Source organism: Trachemys scripta, chromosome 2 (assembly GCF_013100865.1).
Source record: "Trachemys scripta elegans isolate TJP31775 chromosome 2, CAS_Tse_1.0, whole genome shotgun sequence".
Taxonomy (NCBI): Eukaryota; Metazoa; Chordata; order Testudines; family Emydidae; genus Trachemys; species Trachemys scripta.
Window position 1 is genome coordinate 13187893 of NC_048299.1, and position 17877 is coordinate 13205769.

Genomic DNA, 17877 nt, shown 5'->3' on the forward strand with positions numbered 1-17877 from the left:
ATCTTTGAATCTCCTGCTTTTGCTTCTATACCATGTGAAAAAACTAAGTCCTTCTGCCATCCACAATAGAGTGCACAGATCCAGAGTTATGCCCTGATTCTGCAAAGACTTACTAACATACTCAAATTTAAGTTAAACAGATGCATAAATCTTTGCAGGATTGCATTTGTGTCTAAATTGATCCTTCCTGAGGTTCGGTTTTACTACCAATTCAAAAATAATAGCTCAATGTAAAGTTCTTCATAATTTCCCCCCTCCTGGCTGTTTTATTTTTTACCTCCAGGACCTATTCTGGCTCAAAGAAACATGACCACTCCTTGCAGTTCACCTTTATTTTAAAGGTAATTGCTGTCGGAAGTAGCAATATTCTCTTTAGCCACTAGAGGGAGGGGGATGTTGGCTTAACTGTGAGAATCAGAGGGCTAGCCGTGTTTGTTTGTATCCACAAAAACAAGGAGGAGTCCGGTGGCACCTTAAAGACTAACAGATTTATTTGGGCATAAGCTTTCATTGGTAAAAAAACCCACTTCTTCAGATGCAACTGAAAATTATACATAAATATTGCATCAGACAATATTAAAAAGGTTCTTTCATAGTTTATATTTCAAGGTGCTAGCAAACTTCATGTAAAACCTTGTGCGTTAGGCCCACACAATAAAAAATTAAAGTTTATATTGTGCTTCACTGAATAGCTGATTCATACTCAACATGAATGTGTGTGTGTGTGTGAGAGAGAAACCTGTGACATCTTTCATCAAATTAATTTTTAAGAAAATGATTATGTTGAATAATTTCAGGATAATTTCATTTTTTGAAGACATTTTCCAGTTTTTCATTGAAAAGCTAGAAACCAAAGCCCATTTTTACCAAAACCATTCTCAATCTCCCTTGGATTTTTTATCAAGAATATTTTCAAAAAAATGAACATTTTTCACTTGTGGATTCAGTTTTTTCCTTGGGGGAAAATAACCACAACAAAAATAATGGAAAATTTATACACAACTATTTTTCCTACATAAATAAATTGGATTTTTTGGACCTGCACTACTTCCCAGTAATCCTTTTAGAATAGCTATGATTGCTTGGGGGGAAGAGGCCCATATCTGGAGAAGAGGATATGGGGTGAAGAGGAGGTAGCAATTGATCCGATAGTTCATTGGTACTCACCCCAACACACACTTTTTGTTTGTTTCAGCTAATTGTTTAGAGCTTGTTTTTTTTTTTTTAAGTGTTCAAAACTTGCCACAGAATGTGTCTCTTAAACAGAAAGTTTTTGGGGTGGCAGAAAATGTCTGTTTTACCTATTGTGCTTTATCTATCTGATCTGTCCATTTAATTTGTTTCAGTTAATGTTATTTTTATTATGTTTATGTATATTGGTATTACAGTAGCACATGAGTTGTAGTTATGGACCAGGACTATACAAACACCACTGCCTTAGGGAACTAACAATCTAAGTAAGGTTTACAGTCTCAGTAACCGCCTTCAGTGCTCTTTCATGACTGAACATTCTGCATGTGCTGAAGTGATGTACAAAAGAGAAGGAAATTAAAAAAAAACAAACACTCAAGTAGCATGTACATTTTTATAGAAAAAGTTTCCGAAAGACTTAAGGAGGAGGATTTATTGGAGAGGGCTATTGGCTTGGACGTCAGGAGACTTGGGTTCTATTCCCTGCTTTGTAGCCTTGGGCAAATCACTTCAATTCTGTGACCTTTTTATTGGCCTAGTCTATTTACAAGTAAGTAAATATTTGAACTTTGGTATTGCCTACCTAGTTTGGTCAGTCTGAACAAAAGAATTCATTTCATTACAATAAATAAAAAATTGCATTTTGGGGGGATGGGAGGAATTTCCCAATTTTTAATGAAAAATGAATTCGAGATTGTTCCCCTTCTGCTTGTTCCCTGTATTTCCCCGGAAGAATTGTACCACCACATCGTTGGGCTTTCACAGAAAAAGTGGTAGATGAATGTACCATTTACAGCAGTGCAGTTCAGTGCTCTGAGCTAGGGTCCCAGATTCATAGCGGACTGCAAGGAAAACATAGGGCGGATCAACCCGCAGCTGGAGTGGATGTTAATGCAAAACCCTCACCTGCAGGCCTCTGCTAATTTACCCATTGAGAAGCGGCCGGTCGCCAGCAGGGGGCGCTGCCCGGTAGCGCTGGCGCGGGGGGAAGCGCTCCCGGAGTCCGGCGCTAGCAGGTAGCGGGCAGAGGGCGCGGGGCTGGCGGGCGGGGCGGCGCCTGCTAACACCTCCCCTTGGCTGGCCGGGCTGGGAGCTGCGCGTCCCCACACAGGCGGGCCGGGCGCGAATAAATCATGCAGCCTCGGGAGTGGGCGCCGTCCGGGATGGGGAGGAATCGCTCCAGGGGGAAAGAGCCGCCGCAATGAGCTGGAGTTTCCGCCACTGGGGAGTTCCCGAACTGGGGGTCAAACTCTGGATACAATGCAGTGACGCTGGGTTTAGCAGGAACTATTAAATAAAGCCAGTAAGTGTCTTTTGTTGGTTTGTTGTTAGGGGAGAATAAGTCCTGTTCGGATGGGGCCGAGAAGGAGAAAGCTGTAAGGGGGGGGGGGGGTGATCCTTCCCTGCTCTGAAGCCCCCGCTTCCCTTGTGGGGAATGGTTCCGACACGAGAGTCGGGGGACACCGTGAACCCCCTGCTGCCCACCCGTCTCCCCTGCTCTCCTCTGCCCTTTGCCTGCTCAGAGCTGGGCTGTAGAATTAGGGTGACCAGACTGCAAGTGTGAAAAATTGGGATGGGAGGTTATAGGAGCCTATATAAGAAAAAGACCCCAAAATCAGGACTGTCCCTATAAAATTGGGACATCTGGTCTCCCTGTGCTGAATTAGTCATTTGAAGGTGCTGCTGCTGCTTTGGGGACACACGGGGGACAAGAAATACTAGCTGGCTCCAAGAAAGCTGGGAGGACCAGTTTCAGGATGAGATGGAGGAGTTGCCTGCCGCTTTGGGAATGGTCTCTATCTGCATAGCCTTATCAGATGGCAAGTGTAGGAGAAAGAGACCTTCAGAAATGCAGGCTGTTGGGGGGGCGGTGGCGAACAAATTTGTTTGGGAAGCAGCTCATGAAGTAATTTTAAAGTTGGCCTGTTGTACATGTTGTGATATATTTAGCTTTACACTCCAAAAGGTTTTAGCCTTAAGAAGTTGAGTTTATATAACTTTTTGTAGATGACCAGTCAAAGTTAATGTTAACACTATTCATATACAACCACAACACCAAGCTCGTACCTGATTGGGGGATCCAGTTTGTGGTGTGTGGTTTTATTCTGGTTCTTGATGTCTACTTTTAGGCAAACAATAATAAAACTTTGCATTTCTGTAGCACCTTAAATCTAAAGACCTCAAAGCACTTTGCAAACATACAGGTCAGATTCTGCCTCCCTTTTTCACATGAAGTATTTTTATCCATGAGTAGTCCCACTAATTTAACACATACAACAACCCTATAAAATAGGGAAGTATTATCATCCGTATTTTACAGAAGGGAAAACTGAGTATCTTGCCAGAAGCCACAAAGGAACTCCGTGCTCCACATAGCTTCACACTTAGTCCTGTGCTTTGACCAGAAAACTTTCTTGTTTCAAATTGTGGCTCTTCACTTAGGAGTAAATACCTGTGTTGTGTTGCCTCCTTTCTACAACCTCTACCTTAAGGAGGCCTTAATTTGGGCCAATATTTAGAAGTTATCTAAAAAGTAACTCTTCCACGTGCAACAGGGTGGGTTTGATTTAAATCATGATTTAAATCACTAGTCAGGAAGACTTGATTTAATCATGGATTTCTACATAAAAGTGCATTCTTGTTGGTTGTTATAACCTTAATACATACTCTTCACAACTCAGAGATAGATGTGGGTTTCACTTTTAGAAGGTACACACTATACATTTTTATAGTGATTTATTTTGAAAACTTTTCAGATTAGTTTTACAGCTATATCAGAAAATGAGTGTTTGGTTATTTCATTTACCAAAGGTAATTGAAGCAGATAGTTCACCTCCCAATGATTTCATAAATATCTCCAATTCAACAAGTTAATCATTAATATTCGGAGGATTTTCTTGCTATGCTGTATTAGGAGGAGACCATCACCGGACAGACATTTAAATTGTTTTATTTAACTAAAACAACAATGCTATGTATTCAACAGCAAACATCTAATATTTTAACAAAACAAGCCTATGAATTTTTGAATTTAATTAAACATTCAAGTTTTTAAAAATCTGGTTAGTTTTTGTTAAAATTGTTTTCAACTTAAAATAGTTACATGAAATATTAAAAAAAAAAAAGAAAAATTAATTCAACAATGTCAACCAGGTCAACATGAGAAACTTAAAATATTGGCTTTTGCAGCAAACAGTTGTCTTCACCTTCATTTTCCTGTTTGCTCATAATCTGGAAAAGAAAAACAAGCTTTCCTGCTTTTTCAGGTCTCAAACAATTTCTCAATTTGGAATGAATTAGTCCAAAGGAAGAAAATATTCTTTCTAAACCCGCAGAAGAAGCTACTGCTGTTAAAAGTGAGCTTATCACTTCAACAGTCTCTGAATCCAAGTGCTTAAGTGACTTCCACAAGTTCACTGGTGTGACTTTCTTTAAAACATTATCAGCAAACATATTTCTTGAATGATTCTTATTCCCAAACTCGGAGTCTTTTATGGCCTGCTGCCATTATAGGTTTTCCCTTCTAAGGAGAGAATGTATGGTAGATCTCAAATCAATGAAGGCTACAGTCAGAAAGACCTCAAGACTTCTGAAATATGCTGCTCAAACAGTTTCACTTTTAATTTCTATTGCCTGTCCCTCTCTTCTCACATTTATTTCCAGACTTTTTGTCCAGAGCTATTCCACCCCCAACAATTCATTGAACTTTTTGAAACTTTGCACTTTTAGAGAGAGGTAAGGAATTGACTCTGTATACACAAATTTGCAGAGGGACAATAGGGTTGAGGTCTGTTATTTCTCATCTCTATTTATTTATTTATTTATTTATTTATTTTAAAATATTTTTGCTGTAAACAAGCATGTTATCTCTGGAGACACAAATCCACAGTTTGAGAACTGCAAAAATAAGCATCTCTGATGGTATCTTCTAGACTGAGCACTGAGTTCCAGTGGGTAGATAGAAAGATTAATTTAAATAATCTATACAGAAGCCCCTGGAACCCCATAAGATTGGGTCCCTAATCCATGAACTATTGGAACTCATTTATAAAAAAATTTCTTAAATATTACATGACTATATTGTCTCAAACTATAGAATTAGAATTTATAATCCCTATTCCATGATGAGATATCTTTGAGCTATAATATATCTTTACCTTTAGATAGGTTTTTTCCTCAAAAAGCATTTTATCAAAAAAATCTGATTTAAATTTTAAAAAATCAGATTTTTTTTAAATCATTGATTTTTATCCACCCAGATGTGCCAAAATCTCATTGTTATCAGAAGGTCCATAAACTTTAACAGTGAAAGCATATTATCCTGTTTGTGATGGGCAAATAAAGGCCATAGTCTTTTATATCTCAAATCCGTTTAACTAAAACAAAGTTAACCCTGCAGAAACTTTGTACATTTTGAAATGCCATGCAGCAAATAATAAAATAGCACCAAGACTTTTGTTTAAATTGACAAACCTAGAGATTCCCTGGTAAAATTTACACCCTTAAATTGCCCCTCATTTGCTTTTGTTCCCATATATAATCTAAAACTGGTCAGGCTTAAAAAAATATAATTTGTAAAAACAATAATAACAAAACCTTGTTTCTCTGCTGACATATGTGCGCATCAGCTTGCAGCTCAAACTGAATTTTTCTGGTTCCCTAATAAACACCCCCAAAAGGGGTTTTCATTGTAAATGCTGATGTGCTACAGCCATACCAGACTGTGCTACCATCACATCAGAAGTCTTCTAAAGATTGTCAAAATCATATAGTTATAAAAATACTCTAAATCCAGGTTATAATTTGAAAATTATCTACAGGATGTGCTTTAACTTTGTAATTTAACTCCATGTGAATATGGTACATTTTAAAAATAGTAATACACATTCCACCTCGCATGCTTAACATCAGGCACTTAACTTTAGGTAGCTACTCTTAATCACCCCAGTCGCTGATGTTCAGAAGAGCTGAGCATTCCTGAAGATTGGAATTGCCAGACTAGATTGGCTCATTTAGTTTCCCCATCCTGCTAGTTTCAGATGCTTCAGAGGAAGATTTACCCCCCCTCCCCGGCCGCCTGCAGTAGGCAGTTATGCCGTAGCTTGCCCCCAGGGGAAGTTTCTTTCTAAACCCATTAGTTAGAGGTTTATGTTATGCCCTGAAGAAAGAGTTTATACTCTTTCAAAACATTTTTTTTTTATAATTCTCTATTATTATAACTGAATATTCTTGTTATCCAGCTAATTGTCTGATATTTTGAGTCCTGGTACTTAAATATGCCAACATTCTTATAGTCTGTTAACATGCAGCCTGGGGGTCTAATCCTACAAGCATTCCATATGTCAAACCCTTGTTTACTTCAGGGCTTGCAGAATCAGGTCCTGAAGTGGTTCAATGTAACCTGCAAAATAAAATACAACTAGAAAAGGATAATTTCTTGCTACTTTTAATAGGGATGAATTTCACCCAGTGAGAGTGTCGCACAAATCCTATGCACCTGTGAAATCCTCAAAATAATTGCTGTGCTGGCTTGCTATACACGAGAAAACTTCATGCACAATGAGGAATAAATTCCTATAAACTATGAACCCCTTTAAAATAATTCTTGAGAGTTTCAAATAAAACACAACAAAGAGTCCTGTGGCACCTTATAGACTAACAGATGTATTAGAGCATAAGCTTTCGTGGGTGAATACCCACTTCGTCAGATGCAACATTGGAGCTTATGCTCCAATACATCTGTTAGTTTATAAGGTGCCACAGGACTCTTTGTTGCTTTTTACAGATCCAGACTAACACGGCTCCCCCTCTGATAAATAAAACACAAACCATCATGCAATTGAGTGTGCATAGTGTGCTCAAACAGCAGTAGCTCAGAGTGACTTCGGGAACTTTTGGTGCATAACAGATGGGTCTACACAGACAGCGTGCACACTAGGCGCTGTAGATTTACACCCTAGGTTGCCACACAACTTGTTGTGCAAACAAGCCCTAGTGTGGCCAGCTGTGAAGGACTAGGGCATTTAGAGAGTATGATGTCGGACACTTTACAGGTGGTTACATAATGCACAATTATAAAATCTCACTACAGCCTCTCTGAAATACTTACCTTACTAGAAGAAGGATAATTATGATGGTTTTAATGGATCTGGGTGCTCAGGGTAAGGCAGCTTTATGAACCAAATGTATATTACTTTCTTTGACATTGGCAGTGAGAGTGTTTATGAGGACCTTGTAAAAGGTGCAATGTAGGGCGTATAAATGGGATTTTAAAATACTTTGTAAGTTTAAGATCACAATGTCCTCTCCCTCACCCCAAATGGGAGTCTTCCCAGTCCCTCTTAGAGTCTCAAAATTCCTCATATTTCTGTCTTCATATCAGTTCCCATCCCTGCAATGGTTCTCATGTTACAGGGATTGTCTTGTCCTGGCAGAAGATAGCTGGACACAACTACTTCCCGTATTAGTACAAGAATTGCTATAGAATGACGCAGAGGCTTTCTCTGCCTTCCAGTGGCTAAGCCAGAGGTCCCCAAACTGTGGGGCACACCCTGTAGGGGGCACAGTGGGCCAGGCCAGAGAGGGAGCACCACCTAGCCCTGCCCTGTCCCCAGTGGGCTCCTGTCCCCACGCCTGGCCCTGGCCCCTGCCTCGGTGCGCCTCCACATCCGTCTGGGGGCCCAGTTGCCGCCCCCCACCGTGGCTTGGCTGTGGTTCCACTCTGGGCCCTGCTCCCACCCCCAGCCTTGGCCCCTAGCCATGGCTCTGTTCCCAGACCCACCCCCAGCTGCGGCCCCATTACCCCTGTCTGCATCTCCCCTACCCCCAGAGCTCTTGGCCCCTGCTTCGGGGTGTGTGTGGGGAGTGAAGGATTGAAAGGGGGGGTTGCAATCCTCAAAAGTTTGGGGACCACTGGACTAAGCCTATTGCCTCTGCTGTGTTTCCAGCTCTAGAGTGAAGGGCTGATTTTGAGAATCAAACGTGGTAGAGCAATGCACGGCTCTGATGCTGCTCAGTTGGCTTATAGGGTTGCCTGTAAGATCTGTTACAACTGGTGCATGAAATATTTTGCTAATACAAGGTTATGAAATAGGCTGCAAGTATCTTAATGATTTTTTCTTTCTTTCTCTTCAGCAGTATTTCACTTTGAAAGGTCTAATCTCCCATTGATGCATACATGTAATTCCCATTTGTATGTATATGGGAGTAACCGCATGCATGTGTATTGACCGGAAAATATCCATAAGTAGAACTGGTAAATGTAATGTTTATTTCCCTTCCACTTCTCCTCTAAACTTTTAAATTCCCTTGTTGGTACAGAAGTATTGTTCTGTTTACTGAAATAATCATTCACCTTTCACAGTACATTTAACATGTTTTTGCTTGTTCCAGTGGATGACAGACTTGTGAACTGCTAGCGAACAGGAGCAGCTAACTGGAGTTTTGTGAGGGAGTTTGGCGGGAGAGTGTGTGGGGGGGCTAGATACACTTAAGATTCTTTAAACTTAAAGCTCCAAATACCCCCTGATTAAAAACAAAATATCAATAAAGGAATGAGCTGCAGGAGTAAAAAGGAAGGCAGGCAGAAGTCCAGTAACAGAGCGGGGGCTATCCAGTTTATTGCACCCAGTGCAGCATGTATGATTACCTGCCCTATGGGGAGGTGGCGTATGTGTGCATTTGGTGCAAAGCGCTCCTGGCCCTCAGAGACCATATACGGGCTTTGGACACTAGAGTGGCTGAACTGGAGGAGCTAAGGAAGACAGAGAGGTACATAGATGAGACTTTCCGGGACACAGTAGAACAGTTCCACTCCCGGTCTGAGAGCCGCTGTGCTGTTGAGGAGGATGAAAGTCTCAGGGAAGGAGAACATCCAACTGGAGCAGAGGGAAACGATCCCATAGTTGGGACCCTCCTTCCAGATGATGTCATGGTATCTTCTTGCACTTAGGATACCTCTTCGGGGGAGGGAACTCCAGTTATTAGGAAGAGACAGCTAATAGTTATAGGGGATTGGATCATTAGAAACATAGACAGCTGGGTTTGCAGTGACCGGGAGAACTGCCCTGGTGACTTGCCTGCCTAGCGTGAAGATTGTGGATTTCTCGAGACATCTAGGTAGACTTATGTGTAGTGCTGGAGAGGATCCAGTGGTTGTGGTACATGTAGGTACCAGTGACATAGGAAATGATACGAGAGAGGTCCTGGAGGCTGCTAGGTAAGAGATTGAAGTCCCAGGACATCCGTGGTAGCATTCTCTGAAATGCTTCCAGTTCCACACGCAAGGCCAGTTAAACAGGCAGAACTGCAGGGTCTCAATGCGTGGATGAGATGATGGTGTTGGGAGAAGGGGTTTAGATTTATTAGGACTGGGGAAACTTTTGGGAAAGGGGGAGCCTATAAGAAGGATGGGCTCCACTTAAACCAAAATGGAACCAGATTGCAGGCACTTAAAATTTAAAAGGTCAAAGATCAGTTTTTAAACTAAGGGCTGGGGGAAAGCTGGCAGGTGCGGAGGAGCATGTGGTTTGGACAGAGGCATCCCTTACGGGAGGATCTATTAATGGAGATTCTCTGTGTCCTAGTAAAGAGGAGAGGATGGAACATGATAACATTTGGGTAGGACCTGATGAGAAACAGTTAAATCAAAAAGGGTCCCATTCAGTTACATCCTGTAATGGCAGACAGCTAAAAAGTGACAAGTTTTTGAAGTGCTCATATACAAATGCTAGAAGTCTAAATAATAAGATGGGTAAACCAGAGTGCCTTGTATTAAATGAGGATATTGATATAATAGGCATCACAGAAACTTGGTGGAATGAGGATAATCAGTGGGACACAGTAGTACCAGGGTACAAAATATATCGGAAGGACAGAACAGGTGGTGCTGGTGGGGGAGTGGCACTATATGTGAAAGAAAGCATAGAATCAAATGAAGTAAAAATCTTTAATGAACCAAGCTGTACCATAGAATCTCTATGGATAGTAATTCCATGCTCTGATAATAAGAATATAGCAGTAGGGATATATTACTGACCACCTGACCAAGATGGTGATAGTGACTGTGAAATGCTCAGGGAGATTAAAGAGACTATAAAAATAAAAAACTCAATAATAATGTGGGATTTCAACTACCCTCATATGCCACTATGGGGGCAGCCCTGTTGCAGGGGGGAAGTTAGCGAATCAAGATCTGTGATCTAGGAGGCCTGGCCCTCAAACAGGGCCGGGCGGCGCACCAAGCCGTCTAGGGCCTTCGGGTCGGGCGGCGCGCCAAGCCGTCTAGGGCCCTCGGGCAGGGCAGAGCTAGAAGCAGTCTATGAGCCCTAACCCTCAGGCAGGGCGGGCAAACAAACAGTCTTAGGGCTCAGGCCCTTAGCCAGGGTAGAGCTAACCAACAGTCTATCACCTGTCAGCTCAGGCAGACGGCAGGCAAACCCAGGCCTTTTGGCCTAATGTGGGGAGGCTGCCACCCCAGGAGTGGGGCTGGCAGCAGGGGGTAGGGAGAACCCAGACCCACCCTACTCCACCAGGTCCCATCCCAGGGCCCTAACAGTACTGGAGTGGTCTGCCACTGCGTCAGCGGGGATCCGCCTGAAACATGCTGACAGAGGTTCAGGCAACAACGCAACCAAACTACTGTCTGGTGTCCCTGGGGTACTTCTACATTTCCCTTGTGATGTACCTGTATCTCGGGGTCATCCTCCATCTCCCCGGGGTACACTGCAAGCAGCAGTCCCAGTAGCTCCTTGGCATCCTAGTCAGCTGGCAGCACTGGCAGGTCTGGTGAGTCCTCAGTGCTGCAGAGGTCCTCTTTGGGCTCCTGCTCCAGCAGGAAGTGGGAAGCATCTGTCTTCTCCAGCGGCTCCGGCCCACCTGAGCTTGAGGCCCCGCCTTTAAACTTCCTGTCCTGCCTCTCAGCTTCTGAAGGAGCGGGCCTGGCCTGATTCTGCTGCCTTGGGTGCTGAGAGTGGTCCCTCCCTCTCTGGCTTGGGGGAGGCCACTCTGCCTCAATACAGATGTATTAACAGGAATGTCATATGTCAGACATGGGAAGTAATTGTCCCACTCTGCTCTTCAATGGTGAGGCCTCAGCTAGAGTACTGTGTCCAGTTTTGGGCAACACACTTTAAGAAAGATCTAGACAAATTGGAGAGGGTCCAGAGGAGAGTAACAAAAATTATAAAAATGTAGAAAAACTGACCTATGAGCAAAGGATAAAAAAAATGGGCATGGATAATCCAGAGAAAAGAAGATTGGGGGAAGGGGGGGAGACCTTATATGTCTTCAAATATGTTAAGGGCTGTCATAAAGAGGATGGTGATTAATTGTTCTCTGCATCCACTGAAGGTAGGACAAAAAGCTTAATCTATAGTAAGGGAGAGCTATATTATGAAAAACAGTCTAACTATAAGGATAGTTAAACTTGGAAATAAGTTACCAAGGGAGCTTGTGGAAATCCCCCATTATCGGAAGTTTTAAAGAGCATATTAGGACAAACACCTCTCAGGGATTGTCTAGGTTTGTTTGATTCTGCCTGAGCAGGAGGGGGTGGGAATAACCTCTTGAGGTCCCTTCTAGCCCCATATTTCTATCATTCTATGTTTGGGTTTTCTGATGGTACATCTATACTTACCCGCTGGTTTGGCAGCAAGCAATCGATCTTCTGGGATCGATTTATCACGTCTTGTCTAGACGCGATAAATCAATCCCGGAAGTGCTCGCCGTCGATGCCGGTAATCCTGCTCCACGAGAGGAGTAGGCGGAGTCAACGGGGGAGCCTGCCTGCCATGTGTGGACCCGTGGTAAGTACCTTTAAGTTCGAACTAAGATACTTCGACTTCAGCTACGTTATTCACGTAGCTGAAGTTGCGTATCTTAGTTCGAACTGGGGGCTTAGTGTGGACTAGCCCTGAAATTCCAATAAAACCTCACTAAAATTGTTATCTTAAGAGGATAGTTTAGGTAACGTGCATCATTGATGTGATTGGCCATGTTGAAACTGTCACGTAAACAGCTATGAGACTCAGTTCTTTTTGTTGCATGTTTCACTAGGTATTCCTACAGGTTGTTCTGACATCACATATGTAGTAATGTGACACTTCTTTCCTAAAACCAGACATGTTTGTATACCTTGTGTGTGAACCAGAACAAAACAGATATAAGTGAAGGAAAAACTCAACTAAATTATATTTGTCAGGAAAAAGCAGTAGCTTCTGTAGTATTTCTAAAAGGAAACCTCTGAATTACTGATCCACATACCCTTTGTCAGCTTCCAACCAATCTGCTTCCACTGTATCTGATTGTAAATCCAGTTTAATAAATTTTGCTGGCATCTACTGTAACCGAATGACTGCATTCTGAAATTATCATCAGCTTATTGATAAGATAAAGTCTTTGGAAAACTGTGAGTTAAAAGGAAATGAATTCAGAGGATTTCATCCTGATATTGAAGTACCATAGTAACTGGAGACAGCCAATTTTATTCCTAGAATTAAATTCTGGTGTTGGGTAACTCTTGTGATAAAATATTTCATAGATTAGCAAACAGAGGGCATGGAAAACATCCATTAAATCATCTTGTCTGTTTTTCTAATATATCTGAATTTGAAGAAGAACTATACTAAATATATACATTTAAATGTATCAGGTTTAACTTAAGGTATTGTAAGAAGGAAAAACATTTTGAGTTTTTCCCCACTATGAAAATGGGAGTAAATATATATCTTGATAGGGGATTATAAAGGCAGTAGCAGCAACTGCTGTAATTAAAATTGCATAACCGTTTCCATTCGAATATCATGGTTTTAGTCTGTTGTAACTTTCTGAAATGTACATCTTTTGGATTGAAATTTTCCAGACTTGATCATTGTTTCAAACTGATTTTTATTTTTAAAGAAAGTTTGAGCAAAACTGGTTCAGCCATTTTTAAGTGTACGGAGAGTCCAAAACTTCAGGATACCTTTTATAATAGATTTTTGTAACCGTTAAATGGCTAGAATGTCTAAATTTCAGTAAGGCACAGAAATAGTGCTCATTTTGGATTGTCCTTGATTTTTCTGGTGAAAACTGATTCTGATGTGACCAATTTATAACACCCCTTGAAAATTTCTTCATGCACTTACACAGTAGATTTTCCATACATTCTCATGTTACATTTTAAAGTGTACAGCTATAGAAGGTTGCACTATGCATATATGAATAGCAAGCTTAGCTCTGCCTGGAAAATGCAGTGGTGGTGTGGAAGGGCTGATTCAGGGTTCTGCAGAAACATTTGGGGGGAACAAAGGCACTCCTCTACTACTCCAGGGTCCCAGATGTGGCATACAGTGATTTCCCTTCCTCCTCTGAGCATAGATTGCATCCATATCGGAATGTATTGCACTATGGGCTTGATTCTCCCCGGATGCCAGTCTTCTACAAGTGTAATTCCAACAAAGTTACTGACTTTCACCACAGGAGAATTAAGATCCTGGTGTAATAATTTCCATCTGCACAATGTGAGCGTAAAAGTCCCTAGCTGTGTACAGTAGTTAGGCATTTTGATTTGGCAGCACTTGCAAATCTGTGAAGTGGATGTAGATTGACTACATATGGTGCAAGTCAGGAGAAACCAGCCTACTTAGACTCAGTGCTTAATTTGCCTCACTCTCTTCCTACCTCTTCAAGCCTATATATTCAAGATGTTTAATTGTGTCTGGTATTTGAAGGCTTCAAGGAAAATGGGTGCAGGAAATGGAGGGGTGGAATTTTCTGCCTGACTATACTGTGTGTCATGTTTCCTCTGTCATCCTGGTTCTCTGCACTGCTTCTCAAAATCTCTTCATCTACCCTGGGGATAAACAAAGTCAAAGAAAAGGACATAACAGAACAGACTCCTTCTTGGCTGCTGATGTAATCAGAGCTGGTCCATTCCCTTCCACTAGTAGGAATACTGGATTAACTTTATTATTGTTTTGATTGTAAAAAAACATCCTCTTTAATTTTGGCTGCCAGAAAAATGTGGGCTGGTTTGGTTAGAAAATTTAAATCTCATCCCTTCTCATCATTCATGCTGGATTTTATGGCAACCCATTGTTGAAAATCAACAAGAAATCATTAATGGGGAGAGAGTGGATGGATAAGGGGATAATTTGGGTGTCAATTGATTTCAGAGGATCTGCCCTTCCAAGCACTCCAATAACAACACAGCCTACTTAGTCTGGTTGCATGGCATTACTTGCAGCTGGGATAGCTCAGTGGTTTGAGCATTGGCCTGCTAAACCCAGGGTTGTGAGTTCAATCCTTGAGGGGGCCACTTGGGGATCTGGGGCAAAATCAGTACTTGGTCCTGCTAGTGAAGGCAGGGGGCTGGACTCAATGACCTTTCAAGGTCCCTTCCAGTTCTAGGAGATGGGATATCTCCATTATTATTATTATTATTATCTCTTGAAGAGCCTGTTTGTGCCAGTGACCAGGATATGGGTGGTCAAGCCCAGTGATTAGAGCAAGCATTGATAGTCAGGAATCAGAGCCCAGACACTAGAGCCAAGAATCACAGACAAAGTCAGAACTCAGGAATCAGAGCGAAGGATCAGAACTGGTTTACCTGGAGTGAGGCAAGGGAGGAGGAACAAGGCTAGGTTTAAGGCAGGGGCAGGACTGGAACAAGACGAGTAAGAGGCAGGTGCTATTGCTGCCATAATTAAATGCGTTGAGCAGCTGCTGAACTGCTGCTGCACTTAAGAGCCAGTATGCTGATTATTCCAACCAATCAGATGGCTTAGCCAATCAGGCAGCCTACTACAGGCCAGCTGTGCTTATTAGATTGCCCAGAGACTGACTCTGCCAGAGGCCCTTCTACACTGGCTCTGCTGAAGGTCCTGCTTCCTAACAATACTCCCCTCTCAAGGGTGTCTCCTTGGGGCCTTCTTGGGATACTTAGAGTGGAACTCTCATAATAGGTCCAGGGCATGGATGTTCTCTATTGGTTTCCAAGACTGCTTGTCCAGATCATAGCCTTCCCAGTCCACCAGGTGCTGGAGCCACCCTCTAACTCGCTGAGAGTCAAGGATTCAGTGGACCAAGTACTCCTCTTGTCCATGGACTGCTATGGATGGCAGTGGCAAGTTGGAGCAATTTGTTTATGGGTTATCCAGTGCAGGGCTTTAAAAGTAAGATATGAATGATGGGATTTTTAATGACTCAGGAAGCTGTAATCTGAAGGTCAGTGGGTTCACACATTCTATAAGCTTAAAAGGGCCCAGATATTTGTACTCCATTTTGGCTGATAGGTGGCTTAATTTAAGGTTCTGGGCAGAGAGCCATACCTTGTGCCCTATGGTCAGATTCGGGGCATCCTGACAGTTTTGGCACACATGGTAGTTGAAGGTTTTTTGGCAGACTGAAGGTATTCTTTGAAATCCTTGTGCACCCAGTGTAGGTGGGAGGTGGCAGCCGGAACTGGGGAACTCGTGGGCAAGTCTAGGTAGAAGCATGGGTAAAAGCCATAATTTGCAAAGAATGGGGTATGTTTGATCAAGGCATGGATTGCACACAATTAAATTGGTATAGCACAGCAAGGGAAGCCAATCATTCTGCTGGCAACTCAAAAAGCAGCGAAGATACTGCTCCAAGATTTGATTGACCCTCTCAGTTTGCCCATTAGTCTTTTAGTGATAGGTGGACAAGCTGGGGGACTTGATGCTAAGGAATCTGAGCAATTCCCACCAGAATTGGGATATGAACTGGGGATCCCAGTTCAATACAGTGCCCGTTGGTGATCCATGGTAGCGGAAGACATTTTGCAGGAAGAGCAGAACTATATCCTGTGCAGTAGGAATAGTACAGCATGGGATGAAGTGTGCCATCTTTGCAAGGAGGTCAACAACAACCAGGTTTACCGAGTGTCCCTGGGAGTGTGGCAGTTTTACAATGAAGTCAATTGATATAGTAGACCAATACTGCAGAGGCTGGAGGAGACCTAGGTGTTTTGAACGTGGGTTCTTGATATGGGTGCAGAGTTCACAGGACCTTATATAATTATTGATATAATCTCATAGGCCTGGCCACCAGAAGCTCCTCAAGACTAGATTCCAGGTCTTGAATTGCCAAAATGGCCCACAGGTGGTGAATCATGGCCTAGCCTTCAACAATTGAAACTATGTTCTGGAAGGACAATCTAAATTCAAACCTTGCCGTAGGAGGCAGCAATTCTGTAGTTAGAACTTGGAGGTCAGGTACCTGTATCATTTAGGATCTGCAAATTTGGGTTGTGAATGGGTCATCAGGGAGCAGATGGAGGAGTCAGACTGCTGTTGATTGTCCCATTGACAAAGTTGGATGCCTTGAGCTCAGTGGCAGAGTGCTAATTGCGAGGTTTTAAGATATTCATCTTTGCAGGATAGGATATCTGTCTTTCCATTTCTTGTCCCTGGGTCATATGTTACAACAAAGTAAAAGCAAATAAAGAAGAGAGAGGAGTGGATCTGATGTTGGTTAAGCTATCTAGCAGTTCACCAGTACTATAAGTTCTTGTGGTCCATCAGGCCTTAGACAGAAAACTAGGCTCCTTATAGTAAGTGCTGCTATTCCTCAAAAGCCATCTTAGCTCAAAAGCTCCTTGTCCCAAATATTGTAAATTATTTCTGCCATACTTCACTTCTGAGAATAAAAGGCACAGGGGTGGAATTGGTTGCGGGACTCTGCATGTTGAGATAGTATTGTACTTATGATGTAGTTTGGGGCATTGTCCATGACTATAAATCAGGGATAGTCAATTATTTTTTGTCAAGGTCCACATTTCTTGGTCAAGGTATAGTCAAGTTCCAGACCCCAGAGAAACATTTTTCACACTGCAAGTGCCACTGTACAACAAACACATACAATGCTGTGCATTAGTAATATACCTTACTGATAGTTTTAGTACATTAAATGAAAAATAAAGTCAAACCACTGTATAACCCTGAAATAACCTCCAAGAAAGGAGATTGAGACTTAAAAAAAGTACATAGATAATTAAAACACTTTCCGACAACTGTTTTAAGTTTTGAAAGTTTTATGAGTTTACAAGAGTATTAACTTTGATTGTCAAATTTATTGTAGGCATATATGTATATGGGTAGATAAACATTCAAACTTTCAAGCCTTGTGGCTTATTTAATATTAGTTTGAAAGAAAATAACACTTAATACACATGAACTCTCCATCTTAGCTTTAGGATTCATATCTTTCCAATAACAAACCTGTATTAAGCAAAATCACACATGTGTATTAAGCAAAAGAATAAATAATTACAATGAGATACTTGCTAAACTATAGTATCAAAACTGAAAATGCAATTTTTATATGGCAATACAAATTTAAAATAAAATATGCATGAGTAGTGTATAATACTTGTCATCGGTGGGAAAAGAGAAGGTCCTCTTCTGGAGAAGGGCCTTTAAGTTTGCAGTGAGTTCTGTCAAGGCAAGATGGAGGCAATTGCACAGATGATTATCTGTCAGAACGGAGTGATTATGCGATTTAATGTTGTTCGTTGTTGAGAATGCTGACTCACAGGTATGTTGAGCCAAACTGTCCAAAGGTTAAATGCCATCTTCGTCAAATGTGGATACTTGGAGTTCAGCAGAAGGGTTGTCCAGAAAATTTCAGATGTAGTTTCAGTGTGCTGCACCTTAAGCACTTCATCCGCTTTTAAATCAATAA